Source organism: Scyliorhinus torazame, chromosome 13 (assembly GCF_047496885.1).
Source record: "Scyliorhinus torazame isolate Kashiwa2021f chromosome 13, sScyTor2.1, whole genome shotgun sequence".
Lineage (NCBI taxonomy): Eukaryota > Metazoa > Chordata > Chondrichthyes > Carcharhiniformes > Scyliorhinidae > Scyliorhinus > Scyliorhinus torazame.
The window spans coordinates 87,163,742-87,179,455 of record NC_092719.1 but is presented as its reverse complement, the minus strand read 5'-3'; the positions used below and the strand labels follow the sequence as shown (position 1 = coordinate 87,179,455).

Here is a 15,714-nt window from a genome sequence, read left to right as displayed (position 1 = left end):
GAGATTCGCGTGTTCGGTGGCCGTGACGGCCTGTCAGTCACAGTCCCGGACGAATGGGATTAGGGCCCACCAGAAGTCTTCGATGGACTCACCAGGTAGTTGCGAGCGGGTGGCAAGTACATGCCTGGTGAAGAGAGTGTTCGTCTTCTGCGCGTAGTGTTCTTTGAGGAGTTCCTTTGCTTTTGTGTAATTCGTGGCGTCTTGGATCAACGGGAACACGCTGGAGCTCAGTCTGGAGTACAGGACGTTTATCTTCTGAGCCTCCGTTGGTGCGGGGTCCGCCGCGTTGATGTAAGCCTCGAAACATGCTCGTCAGTGAGTAGTCTTTCCTGGGGTCGGGCGGGTGCGGATCCAGCTGCAGGCGATCGGGCTTAATTCGGATATCCATTCTGTGGAAAATCTGACTGTAATAAATTGATGCACGATCAATTGCACAAAGACTAAAATTGGGTACAACTGTGGCTTCATTACAGTCAGATGCGTGGCCTCCTGCTGCAGCTGGCGAAATGGCAGGGCACTGGAGGTCATACATATTTATATAGTTCTCCGTGGGCGGAGCAAGCCAGCAGGAGCTACCGGCGAACCTGTAGTGCAGGTCTTACCTTAATTTCCTATTACAGTGGTTCACCACATCCAACGCGCGCATCACGGCTTTGGCGATGTCCGCCTTGATGCAGTTGAAGGACTGGCGGGTTTGGCTGCCAGAGGGAAATGGGTGGCCTTAAATAGTGGGCGGGCTTTGTCCGCATACTGGGGGACCCACTGGATGTAGTAGGAAAAAAATCCAAAGCACCTCTTGAGGGCCTTGGGACAGTGAGGGAGAGGGATTTGCAGGAGGGGGCGCAGACGGTCAGGGTCGGGCCCTAGGACTCCGTTTTCCACGACGTAGCCGAGGATGGCTAGCCTGGTGGTGCGGAAAATGCATTTCTCCTTATTATAGGTGAGATTAAGTTTTTGGGCGGTTTGGCGAAATCGGTGGAGGTTGGCGTCATGGTGCTGCTGATCATGGCCGCAGATGGTGACGTTGTCCAAGTACGGAAACGTGGCCCGCAGCCCGTACTGGTCCACCATTCGATCCATTGCTCGTTGGAACACCGAAACCCCGTTCGCCAAAAGGGACCCGGAGGAAATGAAAAAGGCGGCCGTCTGCCTCAAACGCCGTGTAGTGGCGATCCTCCGGACGGATTGGGAGCTGGTGGTATGCAGATTTCAGATCCACCGTGGAGAACACACGGTAGTGAGCGATCTGATTGACCATGTCTACAATCCGGGGAAGGGGGTACGCATCAAGTTGCGTAAACCGGTTAATGGTCTGGCTGTAATCAACCACCATCCGGAGCTTCTCCCCGGTCTTGACGACCTGCACCTGAGCTCTCCAGGGGCTATTGCTGGCCTCTATGACTCCTTCCCGCAAGAGACGCAGGACCTCAGACCTAATAAATATTCTGTCCTGCATACTATATCGCCTGCTGCGAGTGGCTACTGGCTTGCAATCAGTGGTGAGATTAGCGAAGAGGGAAGAAGGGTCGACTTTCAGAGTGGCTCGGCTGCACACAGTGAGTGGGGGCAGGGGTCTCCCAAAGCTAAGTGTCAGGCTCTTGAGATTACATTGAAAATCGAGCCCTAAAAGGAGGGGGGTGCAGAGGTCCGGGAGCATGTACAGCTGGCAATTAGTGTACTCAGCGCCTTGTACCGCGAAGGTTACCCTCGGATTTGTACTGAGTGCGACCCGGAGGCGAGGGAAATTGTTGCACCGGGTGATGCACTAAGCGTCAAGAACCACAAAGACATGTGAGACTTTAACCAAGGCTTTAATACACTACATAGGAAGCTTACCCGACACAGACGACCCCAGACAAAATGGGTCCGGTCTCAGAAGCTGGGTCTTATACTTAACTCCCGGGGGAGTGGCCAAGGCGGAGCTCTCCGTGGCCAGGTCAGGTTACATACAGGTGACCGAACCTCTACAGAGCTACAGTACAATACATAGTACCATACACAGGATTACAGGGCCACGTTACACATAACTATTATATAACTATGTACAATGCTAGGGAAATACAGTGGTGTATCACCACATTCACCCCTTGTTTAGAAGGAAGTCCGGGGTGAAAATATGGAGTAGCAAACACAGTGAACAAACAGGGAGTAACAAACAGAGTCCATCAGGAGGTTCCGTGTCGTCAGAGGTCGAGACGAACAATGGGTTTGGTCGATCTCTTTGAACGCCGAAGCTGCGGCGCTGAGGTAGTGTCCGGCGGTATCCATGCGGTCGGTGGTGGTGGGTCGCGAGGCGGCATGACGTCCCCCACCGCTTCGGCTGGCTCGAGGCGAAACTGCGGGATGACAGCGGCTGGCACGGAGTAGTAACAGGCCAAGGGATCGACGGGAGCAGAGAGGGAGCGGGGTGGAGGTTGCGGGGCGGGGGCGGCAGGGGCCCCAGAGGGGGCTAGGTCCTTGATGGAGACGGTCTCCTCCCGCCCGTCGGGGTACGCTATGGACGCGTACTGTGGGTTGGCGTGGAGGAGACGGACTCTCTCCACCAGGGGCTCCGCCTTAGAGGTCCGCACGTGCTTGCGGAGCAGGACATCTTCCGGGGACAGGAGCCAGGACGGAAGCGATGTCACGGATGCCGATCTCCTGGAGAAGAGAAACATCCGCTCATGAGGGGTAGCATTCGTTGCAGTGCACAAAAGGGCCCGGATGGAGTGGAGTGCGGCAGGGAGGGCCTCCTGCCAACGGGAGACTGGTAGGCCTTTGGACTTGAGGGCTTGCAGCACGGCCTTCCAAACTGTCGCGTTCTCCCTCTCCACCTGTCCCTTCCCCCGGGGGTTGTAACTGGTCGTCCTGCTCGAGGCAACGCCCCTGGCGAGCAGGTACCGACGCAGCTCCTCACTCATGAAGGAGGAGCCCCGGTCACTGTGAATGTAATTGGGATAACCGAACAGCATGAAGAGGTCGTGCAACGCTTTGATGACGGTGGCGGAGGTCGTGTCGGGGCAGGGAATGGCGAAGGGGAACCGCGAGTACTCGTCGATGACATTGAGGAAGTACGTGTTGCGGTTGTGGGTGGGGAAGGGCCCTTTGAAGTCAATGCTGAGACGTTCAAAGGGGCGGGTAGCCTTGATTAGGTGCGCCTTGTCTGGCTTGTAGAATTGCGACTTGCACTCCGCACAGACTTGGCAGTCCCTAGTCATGGCCTTGACCTCCTCGACTGAGAAGGGCAGGTTGTGGCCCTTGGTGTAGTGGTAGAACCGCCTGACGCCCGGGTGACAGAGGTCATTATGTAGTGCCCGCAGTCGGTCATCCTGTGCGTTGGCACAAGTACTACGGGACAGGGCATCAGGAGGATCATTGAGCTTACCTGGCCGGTATAAGATACTATAATTGTAGGTGGAGAGTTTGGTCCTCCACCGTAATATCTTATCATTTTTGATTTTACCTCGTTGTTTGTTGTCGAACATGAACGCAACTGATCGTTGGTCAGTAACGAGGGTAAATGGTTTTCCGGCCAGGTAGTGCCTCCAGTGCCGGACGGCTTCCACTATGGCCTGTGCCTCCTTCTCAACAGAGGAGTGGCGGATCTCGGGGCCTTGGAGTGTGCGGGAAAAGAAGGCGATGGACCTGCCCGCCTGGTTGAGGGTGGCACCCAGGGCAAAGTCGGAGGCATCGCTCTCGACTTGGAATGGTGCAGACTCGTCTACCGCATGCATGGCGGCTTTGGCGATAGCGGTTTTTAGGAGGTGGAAGGCCTGGCAGGCCTCGGGCGGGAGGGGGAACGGAGGAGGGGTCGGGCCTTGTCAGCGTACTCGGGCACCCACTGGGCATAGTAGGCAAAGCACCCGAGGCATCGCCTCAGTTCTTTGGGGCAGGTGGGAATGGGGAGTTCGAGAAGGGGGCGCAGACGGTTTGGATCGGGGCCGAGGACACCGTTTTCCACCACGTAGCTGAGTATGGCGAGGCGGGTGGTGCCGAAAACACATTTTGCCTCGTTGTACGTGAGATTGAGGCGTTTGGCAGTTTGGAGGAATTTACTGAGGTTGATGTCATGGTCCTGCTGGTTGTGGCTGCAGATGGTGACGTTGTCCAGATACGGAAGGTAGCCCGCAGTCTGTTCTGGTCCACCATTCGGTCCATCTCCCGTTGGAAGACCGAGACTCCATTGGTGACGCCAAAGGGTACCCTAAGAAAGTGGTAGAGGCGGCCGTCCGCCTCGAAGGCCGTGAAGTTACGGTCCTCCGGGCGGATAGGGAGCTGGTGGTAGGCGGATTTCAAGTCTATGGTGGAGAACACCCGGTACTGTGCAATCCGGTTGACCATGTCAGATATGCGGGGGAGGGGATACGCATCAAGCAGCGTGTACCGGTTGATGGTCTGACTGTAGTCAATGACCATGCGGTGTTTCTCGCTCGACTTGACTACCACCACTTGGGCTCGCCAGGGGCTGGTGCTGTGAGCAATGATCTTTTCCGAGAGAAGGCGCTTAATCTCCGCTCGAATGAATTGGCGGTCCCCGAAACTCTAACGCCGACTTCTAGTAGCCACGGGCTTGCAGTAGAGGGTGAGATTAGCAAACAGTGAAGGGGGGGGGGGATCCTGAGCGTGGAGAGACTACAGGAGGGACCCGGGGGGGGGATCAGGGAAGAACTGGGGGTTGGAGACCGTGAGGGGAATGGGTAGGGGGCCGTTAAAATGCAAGGTGAGGCTGCGCAGGTGGCATTGGAAGTCCAGGCCGAGGATCGCGGCGGCGCAGAGGTGAGGGAGGACCATGAATTTGAAATCCTGGAACACCGCGCCGTTCACTGAGAGGGTGACGACGCAGTAGCCCGCAACCTCGGCCGACTGGGAGTTGGAGGCCATGGAAATATGCCTGCGCGTGGGTAGTACCTTGAGGGAGCAGCGGCGCATGGTGTCTGGGTGGAGGAAGCTCTCCGTGCTGCCACTGTCGAAGAGGCAGGTAACAGTGAAACAATTTACCTGAACCTCCATGGTGGATCTGGCGAGCTGATGCGGTCGGTCCTGGTCGAGGACGATGGATGTGATGGTGGAGCTGTTGGAGAAGGGTGCCGGATCCGGGGAGCGGCCTGCGGAAGAAGGTGGCGGCGCCCAGGCATCGTAGGCTGCTGTTGGAGGCCAGGTTGCTGTCGTTAGCTGCATCTCAGTTGTTTGCAGCATTTCAGTCGAGTGCGCATGTCCGAAAGTGACGATCGGCAGCGGGGCGGACCCGGAAGCGACGATCGGCGGCGGACCGGAAGTGACGTGCGGCGGACCGGAAGTGAAGGGAGCCGGGCCGGGGATAATCAAAGATGGCGGCACCCATGCGTCGCACATGTCGAATAGCGAGCCGGGAACGGAGGATGGCGGCAACCAGGAGTAGCAGGCCGCGGTGTTGGACCCCGAGGCAGCGGCAGACGTTTGCAAAATGGCCTTTCTTGCCACAGGCTGAACAGGTAGCATCTCTAGCAGGGCAGCGTTTCCTGGGGTGTTTTGCCTGGCCACAAAAGTAACACTAGGGCCCAGGTATTATTTTTACTGCTGGTGTGGCTGGGTGGGCCGTGACTTGCAGGGGTTGTTGCTGGGCGGGCGGCAGGGAGGTAGCGGCCACGTAGGGAATGTGGGCAGGCGAATAGGAAGTTTGGGCAGGCGTGTAGGACGCATTATTGTCATAGGCTGCCTGTTGGGCCTCTGCCATAGTGACTGCCGTGTCCAGAGTCAGGGTAGTTTGTGCCAGTAGGAGTTGGCGAATTAGGCCGGATTCGATGCCGGCTACAAAGGCATCGAGCGCCAGGGCCTCAGTGTTCTGCTCAGCGGAGACTGCTGGCGCGTTGCAGGTGAGCGCGAGGGCACGGAGGTCCCGAACGAACACGGATAGGGGTTCACCCGGCTGCTGGTGCCGGGAGGCGAGGCGGTGGCGGGCGTAAATAGAAATAACAGTTCGTGCATACCGGCTTTTGAGCTTCACGATGGCATCGGCGTTGGTCGTTGTTCCCGTGATGAGGTCGTAAATCCCGTAGTCGAGCCATGAGCACAGGAGGTTGAGTCGGTCAGCGTCCGTTTTGGCGAAGGCGGAGGATGCTTCCAGGTCGGCCTCGAAAGCCAGCAGTTGAAAAGGTGATCCGCGCGTGGAGCGTGGGGGTCGTGCGAGAGCTTGTCGGGTTTCAGAGCAGCCTCCATTATAACTGTAGTGTATTAAATTGATGCACTAAGCGTCAAGAACCACAAAGACATGTGAGACTTTAACCAAGGCTTTAATACACTACATAGGAAGCTTACCCGACACAGACGACCCCAGACAAAATGGGTCCGGTCTCAGAAGCTGGAGTGGGTTCACCATTGGCTCGTTCGCTGGGGGACAAGAACCCTGATGATTTGTAAAATCTAAGCCATTTACTCACTCACTCATTCACACTCTATGTCATACACAAACACGCACAGATTTGTGGAATGCGAAATTAAAACGCAAATTAAAATCACGATACAAAAAGAAATGGACCTTCAATTGCTTTGAAACAAGGTTTGTATATGATGTCATGAATCTGTCTAGCAACAGCTGTAAAACAAATTTAACAAAGCATAATAGGATGCGAAATGTCCAGCCACAGGTAGAAATCTGCCTCAAGGCAGCAGTAGCTAATATCAAAAGGCCCAAATGAGATGTGTCTTTTCCCAGTAATGAGTTTGGAAGGCATTTAGATAAGATTCAAATGTGAATCGCTTATGAGAGACAATTTATAGGGGGCGATTTGCCCAAATGGAGCCCAATTGTCCGCGCCGTCGCGTTTCACGATGGCGCGAAACGGGCCTGGGTACGACCTATTCTGTCCCCCACAGGGGGCCAGCACGGCGCTGGAGCGGTTCAAGCCGCCCCAGCCCGCCTTCCCGGCGGCAAATGGGCGCCGCGCCAACCCGCGCATGCGCAGTTGGGCCGCGCTAATCTGCACATGCGCGGGGGACTTCTTCCGCGCGCTGGCCCCGACTCAACATGGCGTCGGTGTTCAGGGGCTGGCCGCTCTGGAAGTAGGCCCGGGGGGGGAAGAGGCCGGCCCGCCGATTGGTGGGCCCCGATCGCAGGCCAGACGCCATCGGAGCCCCCCCCGGGGACGGAGCCCCCCTCCCTCCCCCCCCACAGGCCGCCCCCCCCAACCGTTAGCTCAGAGTTCCCGCCGGCAGCGACCAGGGGCGAACGGCGCCGGTGAGACTCTGTCGTATCCGGGCCGGAGAATCGGCGGCCTCGTCGATTCTAGCGGCTGGCGTCGCGCCAACCGCGCCGCGCAAATGGCGCCGATTCTCCGCGCCTCGGAGAATCACGTGCCGGCGTCATGGCATGGTTGCACCGATTCTCCGTCCCGGCGCGGGGGTCGGAGAATCGTCCCCATAATGTTTGGGAAGATTACTGAGGTATACACATGTGAATGAAGAATCAAGGAAGTTGATAGGGACAGACAGCCAAAGACACAGAATGCATTATCAAACAGGAACAAAAGTAGAATTGGCCATGACGATCAGAAGCAAGGAGGGCAGTTAACATCTAGCAGGCTCAGGAAGCAGACTGGCTAGTTTCCCAGCTAGCAGCCAGAAGTCAGTTTACATCAAACAAGCCTTTAAGTCTCAGAGCCAATGCAGTGCAGAAAACCTTAAATATCTTCATGGACCAGGAAAATACATTTCGCAGACTGGAGTATCATTCTTATTTTGTGTGGTAACAATAAGCTGGTTTTAACTTTTACATTTATTTAATTTGGATGTTGTTTGGGGAAACATGGATGTCTTATCGAGTTCAGGAATCGTAGGTATATGCAGGAATAAGGAATACATTCAGCATAAGCTATGCGTGCTTAGTAATTCATATACAGTAATTGTCTGAGAGTAGAGTAGTTCTGTTCATATGTATTTGTTTTTTCTTTATTTTAATAAATAATCTTTAATAATTAGGGGGCGGTGCGGTAGCGTACTGGTTAGTACTGTCGCGTCACAGCTCCAGGGTCCCAGGTTCGATTCCCGGCTTGAGTCACTGTCTGTGCGGAGTCTGCACGTTCTCCCCGTGTCTGCGTGGGTTTCCTCTGGGTGCTCCTATTTTCTCCCACAGTCCGAAGATGTGCAGGTTAGGTGGATTGGCCATGCTAAATTGTCCTTAGTATCCAAAAAGGGTTTAGTGAGGTTGCTGGGTTGTGGGCATGGGGTGGAGGCTTAAGTGGGAAGCTCTTTCAAGGGCCAGTGTCGATTCGATGGGCCGAATGGCTGCCTTCTGCACTGAAAATTCTATGATTCGATGATATGACGGACATGGACAGGGTGGATAGGGAGCAGCTGTTCCCCTTAGTTGAAGGGTCAGTTACAAGGGGACACAAGTTCAAGGTGAGGGGCAGGAGGTGTAGGTGGGAGTTGAGGAAATACTGTTTTTACCCAAATGGTGGTGACGGTCTGGAATACTACTGCCTGGGCGGGTGGTAGAGGCGGGTTGCCTCACATCCTTTAAAAGTTACCTGGATGAGCACTTGGTACGTCATAACATTCAAGTGCTGGCAAATGGAATTGGGTGGGCAGGTCAAATGTTTTTCATGCGTTAATGCTGACTCGATGGGCCGAAGGGCCTCTTCTGTACTGTATTAGTCTGTGATTCTGTGAAGTTAGGTTGGGTTCTGGGGGTAGGATCGGGGAGTGGGCCTAGGTAGGGTGCTCTTTCAAATGGTCGGTGCAGACTAGATGGGCCAAATGGCCTCCTTCTGCATTCTCGGGATTTTAAGAGTTCTATGATTTGGCCCTTCAAGCCTGCGCCATCATTCAATTTGATCATGGCTGATCCTCTAACTCAATGTCATATTCCCGCTTTCACCCCCTTGTTCCTTGATGTAACTAAAATCTGAAAAAATCTCTTTCTTGAATACATTCAATGACTCGCACTCCACAGCCTTCCGTGGTCGGGAATTCCACAGGTTGACTAGCCTTGGAATGATGAAAGCTTCCTCATCTCAGTCCCAAATGGTCTATCCCATATCCTGCGATTGTGTCCCCTGGTTCTAGATTCCCCAACCAGGGAAAACATCCTCCCTGCATCTAGTCCATTCAGCCCTGTTAGAATTTTATATACGTTTCAATCAGGTCTACTCATCCAGTGAGGCCCAATCTAACCATTCTCTCCTCATGGAACAGTCCCACCAACTTCGGTATCAGCCTAGTGAACATCCCTCGGTGGCAAGTATATCCTTTCTTAAGGAGACTAAAACTCCACACAATACTCCAGGTGTGGTCTCACCAAGGCCCTGTATAACTGCAGGAAGACATCTCTACTTCTGAACTCAAATCCACTTATAATGAAGGCTAGCATAACATTTGCTTGCTGCACCTGCCTCTCTGCTTTCATTGACTGGTGTACAAGAACACCCAGATCCCTTTGTACATCCACATTTCACAATATATTACTATTTAAATTATACTCTTCCTTTCTTTTTTTCACACCAAAGTGTATAACTTCACATTTAGCTGCGTTGTACTGCATCTGCCATATGTTTGCCCACTCACTCAACTTGTCTAAATCACCTTGAAGCTCCCTTGCGTCCTCCTCACAACTCAAAATTCAGCCCAGTTTCGTCAGCAAACTTGGAAATGTTACATTTGGTTCCCTCATCCAGGTCATTTATATATATTGTGAACAGGTGGGACCCAAGCACTGATCCCTGCAGTGCCCCACTAGTCACCCGCTGCTACTTGGAAAAAGACCCATTTATTCGCACTCTGTTTCTTGTCTGTTAACCAAGGTTTGATTCCCGGCCGGGTCACTGTCTGTGCGGAGTCTGCACGTTCTCCCCGTGTCTGTGTGGGTTTCCTCTGTGTGCTCCGGTTTCCTCCCACAGTCCAAAGATGTGCGGGTAAGGTGGATTGGCCATGCTAAATTGCCCTTAGTGTCCAAAAAGGTTAAGTGGAGGTTACGGGATAGGGTAGATACGTGGGCTTCAGTAAGATGCTCTTTGTAAGGGCCAGTGCAGACCCGAAAGGCCAAATGGCCTCCTTCTGCACTGTAAATTCTATGACTATGACTAATTCTCGATCCATGCCAGTGCATAACCCCCTATCCAATGTAATTTTGCCCACTAATCTCTTATGAGGGACCTTGTCAAAAGCCTTCTGAAAGTCCAAATGCACCACATCCACTGGTTCTCCTTTATCTATTCTACTAGTTACATCCTCAAAAAAATCCAGTAGATTTGTTAAGCATGATTTTCCTTTCATAAACCCATGCTGGCTTTGTCCAATCCCGTTAATGCTTTGCAAATATTCTGTTATCACGTCTTTTATAATAGATTCTAGCACCTTTTCCATTACTGATGTCAGACTAATTGATCTGTAATTCTCGCATTTTCCACTCTCCATTTTTAAATAGTGGGGTTACATTTGCCACCTTCCAATCTGTAGGAACTGTGCCAGAGTCTATAAAATCTTGGAAGATGATTCAATACATCCAATATTTCCAGTGCCATTTCCTTTAATTAAAAAAAATGTATTTGTGGGTTCTGGGTGTCGCTGGCAAACCAGCATTTATTGCCCATTCCTAGTTGCCATGAGAAGGCGGTGGTGAGCTGTCATCTTGAATACTGCAGTCCTTATGATGTAACGCCCACAGCATTGTTAGGAAGTGGGTTCCAGGATTTTGAGCCAGCGACAGTGAAGGAATGGCGATATATTTCCAAGTCAGGATGGTCAGTGGCTTGGAGGGGAACTTAGTGGTGGCGGTCTCATGTTTCTGCTGCTCCTGTCCTTCTAGATGGTAGTAGTCGTGGGTTTGAAAGGTGTTGCATAAGAACACTTTAGGAGTTCCTGCAGTACATCTTTTGGATGTGACACACGGCTGCTACTGTTCATCAGTGGTGGAGGGCTTGAATGATTGTGAAAGGAGTAACAGTCAAGTGGGCTGCTTTGTCCTGGATGGTGTTGAGCTTCTTGAGTGTTGTTGGAGCTGCACTCATCCAGGCAAGTGGAGAGTATTCCATTACACTCCTGACTTATGCCTTGTAGATGGTGGACAGGCTGTGGGAAGTCATGAGATGAGTTACTCACCACACGATTCTAAGCCTTTGACTTGCTCTGGTAGTCACCATATTTATATGGCTAGTCCAGTTCTGTTTCTGACCAATGGTAAGCCTCAGGATGTTGATTGTGTGGGATTCAGCAATGGTAATGCCATTGAATGTCAAGGGGCATTGGCTAGATCCTCTCTTATTGGAGATGACAAATTTTACTTGCCACTTGTCAGTCCAAGCCTGGATATTGTCCAGGTCTTGCTGAATTTGGACATTAACTGCTTCTGTATCTGAGGAGTTGTGACTGATGCTGAACATTGTGCAGTCATCAGCAATCATCACCACATCTGACCTTATGAAGGAAAGGAGGTCATTGATGAAGCAGCTGAAGATGTTTGGGCCTTGGACATTACCCTGAGAAACTCCTGCAGTGATGTCCCGAGACCAAGATGATTGACCTACAACCACCACAACCATCTTCCTTTGTGCCAGGTATGACTCCAATCAGCGGAGGGATTTCCCCCGATTCCCATTGACTCCAGTTTTGTCCGGACTCCTTGATGCCATACTTGGTCAAATGCTGCCTTGATGTCAAGGACAGTCACTCTCACCTCACCTCTGGCGTTCAGTTCCTTTGTCCATGTTTGAACCAAGGTTGTAAAGCTGAGTGACTCTGGCGGAACCCAAACAGAGTCCATGAGCAGGTTATTGCTAAGTAAGTGCCGTTTGATAGCACTGTTGACGACCCCTTCCATCACTTTACTGACGATTGAGTGTAGACTGATGGGGCAGTAACTGGCAGGTTAGATTTATCCTGTTTCTTGTGTACAGGACAGATCTGGGCAATTGTCCACATTGCCGGGTCAATGCCAGTGTTGTAACTGTACTGGAACAGCTTGGTTAGCAGCATGGCAGTTCTGGAACACAATTCTTCAGCTCTATTGCCGGAATATTGTCAGGGCCCATAGCCTTTGCAGTATCCAGTGCCTTCAGCCATTTCTTGATATCGCAAGGAGTAAATTGAAGTGGCTGAAGACTGGCATCTGTGATGTTGCCGACCTCTAGAGGAAGAAGAGACGGATCATCCACTTCGCACTTCTGGCTGAAGATTGTTTGAACAAAGAACAATACAGCACGGGAACAGGTCCTTTGGCCCTCCAAGCCCACATCGGCCACGATACCAACCTTTACCAAAACCTCATCACTTCCTTGTGCCATATCCCTCTATACCCATCCCATCCCAGCCTCCCCGACCAGGCGCCGGAATGTGGCGACTAGGGACTTTTCACAGTAACTTCATTTGAAGCCTACTTACGACAATAAGCGATTTTCATTTTCATTTTTTCATTTCATGTGTTGTCAAGATGCCTTTTGAACGCCGTTAATCTATCTGCTTCCACAACCTCCCCTGGCAATGCATTCCAGGCACTCACCACGCTCTGTGTAAAAACCTGCCTCGCACATCTCCTCGAAACTTTGCCCCACAGTCTTAAACATATGCCTCCTGGTGACTTGACTGCTCCACCCTGGGAAAGAATGCCTGCCCATCCACTCTAACCATGCCCCTCATAATCTTGTAGACTTCTATCAGGTCACCCCTCAACCTCCATCTTTCTAATGAAAACAGTCCAAGTCTATTCAGCCTCTCCACATAGCTAACACCCTCCAGACCAGGCAACATCCTGCACATCTTTAGACTGTGGGATGAAACTAGAGCACCCGGAGGAAACCCACGCAGACACGGGGAGAACATGCAAACTTCAGACATACGGTCACCCAAGCTGGAATCAAACCTGGATCCCTGGCGCTTTGAGGCTGCAGTGCTAACCACTGCCACCAATGTGCCTTTAAGCAGGACTTTACAGGGTCAACAGGGCTGGTTTTGCCATTGTGGTTTCTGGTGCCTTGATCGATGCTGGGTGGTCCATCTGGTTTCATTCCTTTTTGTTCTATTTAGTTGCAGTTGGATACACCTCCTGCACACATGGCCGCCAGGGACATTGGAAGTGTCCATGACTTCCTAATTAGAGCAAGATGTGCAAATCACTGGTGTAAGTTGACCTCCCTTTGGATTATGCGTAATACTTACTCCCCTTGAAGAATATTGATTATTGTAGGGACAGTGGGCGGGATTCTTCCAACAGGAGTCTAAGTGCCGACGCCGGAGTAAAAACCGGAGTGTTTTACTCCGGCGTCGGCGCACGTTCCCAGACCCCTATTCTCCCCCCTCCGTGGGGCTAGCGTGGGCGTCGCGCGGCGTCAGAGACCTGGCGTCACGCGCATGCCCAGTTGGGCTGGCGCCAACTAGCGCATGCGCGGTGGCCGTCCTCCCCCAGGCCGCCCCGCACAAACATGGCGGATGGATCCAGGCTCACCACCGGAGGAAAGGAGGCCCGCCGACAGAGAGGCCGGCCCGCCGATTGGTTTGTCCCGATCGCGTACCAGGCCACTCCGGAGTCCCCCCCCCAGGAACGGAGCCCCCCCCACAGGCCGGCCCCCAAGACTTTGCGACGAGTACCCGCCGCCAGCGGCAGGTGTGGATGGCGCCGGTGGGACTAGGCCATTTACGCGCGGCCGCTCGGCCCATCCGGGCCCGAGAATCGCCGCTTGCGGCGATTCTCCGAGCGGCCCGGTGCGATTCGCGCGGCGCTGGTTTTGGGGGGGTGGGAGAATTGCGTGCGGGGGTCAGGGCGGCGTGGCGCGATTCGCGCAGCGCCCCAGCGATTCTCCCACCCGGCCGCGGGGGGGGGAATACCGCCCAGCATTTCACTTCGAACACTCCCACTGCAATGCAAAGACTTTGCTGTCTTTGGAGATCTTACTTTAAGTCTTAACTTTACTTCCCTTATACTACTTTTGTTACACAGAAACAAAAAACAGGAGGAGGCCATTCAGCCCTTCGAACTTTCTCCGCCATTCATTATAATAATGGGTGATCATCAAGTTCAATACCCTGATCCTGCCTCCCCCCCCCCCCCCATATCCCTTGATCCCTTTAGCCCCAAGAGCTTTATCTAATTCCTTCTTGAAATTACGCAATATTTTGGCCTCAACTACTTTCTGTGGCAGTGAAGCTCACAGATTCACCACTCTCTGGGTGAAGAAATTTCTCCTCACTTCAGTCCTAAAAGATTTTTTTAAAAATATAAATTTGGAGTACCCAATTAATTTTTTCCAATTGAGGGGCAATTTAGCGTGGCCAATCCACCTACCCTGCACATTTTTTGGGTTGTGGGGGCGAAACTCACCAAACACGGGAGAATGTGCAAACTCCACACGGACAGTGACCCAGAGCTGGGATCGAACCTGGTACCTTGGCGCCGTGAGGCAGCAGTGCTAACCACTGCATCACCGTGTTGCCCTAAAAGATTTACCTCTTATCCTCAAACTATAACCGCTAGTTCTGGACTCCCCCCCCCGCCCACACACAATCAAGAATATTCTTTCTGAATCTACCCTGCTAATCCTGTTAGAATTTTGTAATTTTCTATGAGATTCCCCTCTCACTTTTCTAAACTCCAATGAATATAATCCTAACCAACTTAGTCTCTCCTCATATCACAGCCCCGCCATCCCAGGAATCAGCCTGGTAAACCTTTGCTGCACTCCCTCCATAGCAAGAACATCATTCCGCAGATAAGGAACCCAAAACTGCACACAATACTCTAGGTGTGGCCTCTCCAATGCCCTATACAATTGCTGTAAAACATCTCTATTCCTATTCTCAAATCCTCTCATTATGAAGGCCAATATATCGTTTGCCTTCTTTACTGCCCACTGTACCTGCGCCCTTACTTTCAAAGACTGATGCACAAGGACACCAAGGTCTCACTGAGTATCCACCTCTCTCAATTTACACCCATTCAAGTAATAATCTGCCTTCCTAGTTACCGACGAGGATAACCTCACATTTATCCACATTATACCGAAGGGTAGCACAGTGGTTGGCACTGTTGCTTCACAGCACCAGGGTCCCAGGATCGATTCCCAGCTCGGGCCACTGTTTGTGCGGAGTCTGCACGTTCTCCTTGTATCTGCGTGGGTTTCCACCGGGTGCTCCGATTTCCTCCCACAAGTCCCGAAAGACGTGCTTAGGTGAATTGGACATTTTGAATTCTCCCTCTGTGTACCTGAACAGGCGCTCAAATGTGGCGACTAGGGGCTTTTCACAGTAACTTCATTGCAGTGTTAATGTAAGCCGACTTGTGACAATAAAGATTATCTCTCATGCATGTGCCCACTCACTCAGCCTGTTCAAATCCCGCTGAAGCATCTCTGCATCCTCCTCACAGCTCACCCTCCCACCCAACTTTGTACCATCTTCAAATTTGGAGATAATACATTTAATTCCCTCATCCAAGTCATTAATATATAATGTGAACAGTTGGTCCTAGTACAGGTTCCTGCGGTACCCCACTAGTACCTGCCAATTGGAAAAAGACCCATTTATTCCAGCTTTTTACTTCCTATCTGCCAACCAAGAACCAGAATATGGGCCAAAGGCAGGTATATGGAGTTAAGCCATAGATTAGTCAAATCCCATTAAATGGCAGGACAGGCTCGAGGGGCTGAATGGCCTACCTCTGTTCTTATAAGCCTAAAGGCTCCATTCAAATCTACATTGATCTAATACACCTTAACAAGGCAGTTGAAAGACAAATATATTCAAAGACATTAGTAGTTGAGAACCTGGCCAAAC

The 15,714-nt window shown here is 52.1% G+C and overlaps 1 protein-coding gene and 1 long non-coding RNA gene across 3 annotated transcripts in view; one reads left to right on the top strand and one right to left on the bottom strand.

The window, feature by feature from the left end:
• Positions 1-15,714, bottom strand: part of LOC140388177 (cilia- and flagella-associated protein 54-like) — a 948,449-nt gene that overhangs the window by 62,769 nt on the left and 869,966 nt on the right. The window lies entirely within an intron of this gene.
• Positions 11,431-15,714, top strand: part of LOC140388178 (uncharacterized) — an 80,196-nt gene continuing 75,912 nt past the window's right edge. The window contains exon 1 of the long non-coding RNA XR_011934119.1: positions 11,431-11,507. This is a non-coding gene — a long non-coding RNA (uncharacterized lncRNA). The remainder of the gene's footprint in view (positions 11,508-15,714) is intronic.